Source organism: Dama dama, chromosome 5 (assembly GCF_033118175.1).
Source record: "Dama dama isolate Ldn47 chromosome 5, ASM3311817v1, whole genome shotgun sequence".
Classification (NCBI taxonomy): domain Eukaryota; kingdom Metazoa; phylum Chordata; class Mammalia; order Artiodactyla; family Cervidae; genus Dama; species Dama dama.
Window position 1 is genome coordinate 21257745 of NC_083685.1, and position 4756 is coordinate 21262500.

Here is a 4756-nt window from a genome sequence, read left to right on the forward strand (position 1 = left end):
TTAGTCGCGCAGTCGTGTCTGACTCTTGGCGACCCAGGGACTGTAGTACTCACCAGGGTCCCCTGTCCATGGAATTCTCCAGGCAAGAACACTGGAGTGGGTTGCTACTCCCTTCTCCAGGGAAGCTTCCCAACCCAGAGATCGAACTCGAGTCTCCTGCATTGCAGGCAGATTCTTTACCATCTGAGCCACCAGGGAAGCCTGAAGAAAGAGTGGCTATTGCTTGGGAAATCCTTTCCCCGTGGATGGGTTTTGGGAGGGTGACGGGAACACAAGAGTGTGTGTGTGTGTGTGTGTCCATGCATGACAGGTGGGAATAGATTAGGTGTCACCTGCAGACAGCTGATGTCTTAGCCTGGTTTGAGCCCTGAAGCAGAGCTTCAGACTTGAAACAAGTTAGTTTGCAACTGTGGTCCCAGGTATCGGAAGTCAGGGAGCAGGGCAGGAAGGACCTGGTCCTCATTAGTCGGAGCTCTGTCCTGTATGACCTTCTTCTGAGATGCAGCTGCAGATCTGTCCTCCCAGGGGATGGGAAGGGAGATCATCCCACCATCAGTAGCTGCCCCTGCTGGTGCCTCCATGGATGTGAATCCCTCCACGCTCAGCTGTGCTTGCACAAGGGCCAGGAAGGTCCCTGCATGTGGAGAAGCAGCCAGAGAGGTCTGAGGGGTGCCCTGAGGGGGGAGCAGTCCCACTGCGCCTATGTGGAGCTGGATGAAGACTGTGAGGGGATGTGAAGGGTTGAAGTGATGGGAGGTGACAGATAGGAGGGGTGCAAAGGGACCAGCTTGGGTCATGGTGCCTGAGCCCACCTGTCCTGCATCCTCCTGGGGTGCTGCTCAGTCCGATGGGAACATCACTGTGAAGTGACCAACCTCTTGGTGCTCTTTAGCCAAAGGGAATAGGGATGCTGGGGCTACCTAACCACAAACCTGCTTCCCAGGAGGACTGTAAAAGCTTGAGTCTCTTGGGGAAGAGAGCTTCCCTTGGGGGCACTACTGGTAAAGAATCTGCCTGCCAGTGCAGGACATGGGTTCGACCCCTGGGTTGGAAAGTTCCCCTGGAGAAGGAAATGACAATACACCCTAGTATTCTTGCCTGGGAAATTCCATGGACAGAGGAGCATGGAGATCTACAGTCCATAGGGCTGCAAAGACATGACTCAAGCAACTGAGCACAACTCCGTCTCTGCACATAGCCTTCCCTGTTATCAACATCTTGCATTAGTGGAATACCTTTAGTACAATTGATGACCTCTTATTATTAACTAAAGCCCATAGTCTGCTTTGAGTCACTCTTTTTTGGCAGAGTTGGGTCTTCGTTGCAGTGCCTGGGCTTCTCTAGTTGTGGTGCACAGGCTCAGTAGTTGCAGCTCTCGGGCCCAACTTACGCTTAAGTTAAGCATAACTTAACCTACGCTGACTGATACAGTTACTAACAGGGTTGTTTTGAATTTATTAAAAAAAAAAAAAGAGTGATCTCTGGAAGCCAATATGGGTTCACTTAGAACAAGTCACCCTGACAGATGCCTTTTACTTATTTGATAGATTATTTTGGCTTGGTAAAGTGATCAATCAGAGGAATTCTGTAGCTATAAGTGTAACTGCCTTTCAGCAAGGCATTGATAAGATTATTTCTCATAAACAATATGGAGAAATGTAAGCTCACTGATAGCATGATTAAATGATTTTATAACCATCACAGTGATGAACCAAGGGGGATGCTAATTAAATGCTGCAGATGCCAATCTACAAAAAGGTCTCCAGTGGTGTGACACAGGACTCTGCCCTTGTCTCATTCACATTAACATTTTTATTAATGATTTTTCACAAGGTCTTCAAAGATGTGCTGATCACATTAAAAAATGATATGAAGCTGGGAAGAACAGTTTGCTGAATGATGAAATATTTTTGGCAGAACATAATAAGATGATTGTGCAGAGATCAAACCACATCTCAAAAAACCAGAAGGACTGGAAATGGAAGATATAGATTTATAACGGCACGTGTGGGAAAGACAGAACTTGGCGGACCTTGAGCTCAGTATGAGTTATTATTAATCGCCAGTATTCACTTAACACTCACAATGTACCAGACACTCCGTTAAGTACTTTACACAATTACCTCATTGTATTCCTCACAACGACCTTGGTTATTTCATGCCATGCTTTGCACAAGAGTTGCATTCATTGAATCTCCTTATGGAAAAAAATATATGCATATATATATTTTTTTCCTGTAAAGAAACTTCCAAGAAGTAGGGTCCAGTCATTCTGGAATGCAATGTTTTCTATCCTTTCTTCTTCAGTGTTTCTAACTTAAGGATTCAATTTAATTCAACAAGTGTTTATTGAGCATCTACTATGTATCCAACATTTTTCCAGGGGCTGGGAATTGATGAGTGAATAAAACAGGTAAGCTTCTTTCCTCCATGAAGTTGACCACTTGTATGGCAGACACAAAACAGTGAGCCTCATGATTTTAGGTGGCAATACATTCTTCGAAGATTGCAAAGCAGGGTGTTGGAATAGAGTGACTGGGGGAGGTTCATGCATGATCAGTCGCTCAGTCATGTCCAACTTTTTGCTACCCATGAACTGTAGCCCACCAGACTCCTCTGTCCACGGGATTCTCCAGGCAGGAATACTGGAGTGGGTAGTCATTCCCTTTTCCAGGGGATCTTCCCAACCCAGGGATCAAACCCAGGTCTCCTGCATTGCAGGTGGATTCTTTACCATCTGAGCTGCCAGGAAGAGGCAATCAGGCAGAGTAATCAGGTCAGGCGCCCTGAGAAGGTGAGCAGAGCCCTGAATGATGAGAAGAAGCCAGCTGTTTTTTCTGAGGAAAACATTTCCTCTCCCTCCGCTTCCTCTTTGTTTAGAAACCAAGGCACTTGGGGAGAATGGATACATGTATATGTATGGATGAGTCCCTTCCAGTGGTGTTCACCTGAACCGATCGGGGCATTGTTAATAGCCTGCACCCCAATACAAATAAAAAGTTTTTAAAAAGAAGAAACCAAGGTACTTGAGTATTCCAATGTAAGGGGTGTGGGTTTGATCCCTGGTCTGGGAGCTAAGATCCGTCATGCCCCGGGGCAAAAAAAAAAAACCAAACAAACCCAAAACAACAACAACAAAAAACAACCCTAGAAGCAACACTGTAAGAAATTCAATAAGGCCCTGTAAAAAATAGGTTAATGATAATTTTTAAAAAAAAGAAACCTAGACACCAAAAGTGACTATAGAAAAGCTACTTTTTGAGTCAGGACAAGAGGAGAGATTCTAAGAAGCTTCCAGATGTCCAGCTTTTTGTCCAGCTGGCTTCAAAGCAGAGCCTTCCCCGAGCCCTCGAGCCTGGCAGGTGCCAGGGGCCTCGTCCTGGGCCAACTGTAGCAAATGTACACAAAGGAAACAAACAAACAGACAAAAACGTATAGAAAACAAATCTCAAACAAGGGTAGTTTTCTCCAGTGTGGGTTATTTTTGCAGCTTTTGAGTTTTCCTTGTATGTTCAGGAACCCTGGGAAATGATTTGCTTAACAAGAGCATTTGGAATTTCTCAAAGTCTGTTTTTTTAATAAGCGGCTTTGCCTTTGCCCTTGTTTTTCTCTCTTTGTTTGGCTTTTGAGCAAAAACTTCCTACCCACTGTGATATTTTCCCCATGAATAGCTAAGTAGGCTAGAAAAACAGTAGTCGGAAATAGGGTGGATAGCCAGGAATCAGAGTAAACAGCAGCCTGGGAACCTCCCAGAAGAGCCAGGATCAGCATTCCAACCTCAGTTCATGTCAGCAAGTGGCTCCAAAGCCAAGGCGGCCATTTAAGTTCCACGGAGGGGATCCCCTTGCAAGATGCCGCTTAGCTCTAAGTCCCTCGGGTGGGACAGTGGCAATGGCAGAGGCCTTGCTTAGCACGTCCTGTAAGGAACCAAGAGAGACACACATTTCGGAACCACCTGCTGTGAAGTTGGTGATAAAGCATCTTGTATGCGCAGTCACTGAAGGGACAGTGGCCGATCCAAATTCACCCAGCGATACCACATCTTGCTTGCATAACAGTGACTTGAATTTGAAAGGATTAAAAGAAGCCCATAGAAATGGACTTTTTTTTTCCTTTTTGCTATTTATTTATTTAGTTTTAAATTTTTATTGGAGTATGGTTCGGAGAAGGCACTGGCAACCCACTCCAGTACTCTTGCCTGGAAAATCCCATGGACGGAGGAGCCTGGTAGGCTGCAGTCGATGCGGTGGCCCAGAGTTGGACACGACTGAGCGACTTCACTTTCAGTTTTCACTTTCATGCATTGGAGAAGGAAATGGCAACCCACTCCAGTGTTCTTGACTGGAGAATCCCAGGGACGGGGGAGCCTGGTGGGCTGCCATCTATGGGGTCGCACAGAGTCGGACACGACTGAAGCGACTTAGCAGCAGCAGCAGCAGCAGAGTATGGTTGATTTACAATGTTGTGTTAATTTCAGGCATACCACAAAGTACATCAGTTGGACATATACATAGAGCCATTCTTTTTAAAATTCTTTTCCCATATTGGCCATTAAAGAGGACTGAGTGAAGTTCCCTGTGCTGTAAAGTAGGTTCCTATTAGTTACCTGGTTCCTATTAGTTAATATTAGTTATATTTATATATAGTTGTGTGTATAGGTCATTCCCAATCACCCACTTTCCACCCTGGCAACCATGAGCTTGTTTTCTACATCTGTGACTCTCTATCTCTCTTGTAAATAAGTCCCACTGTACAG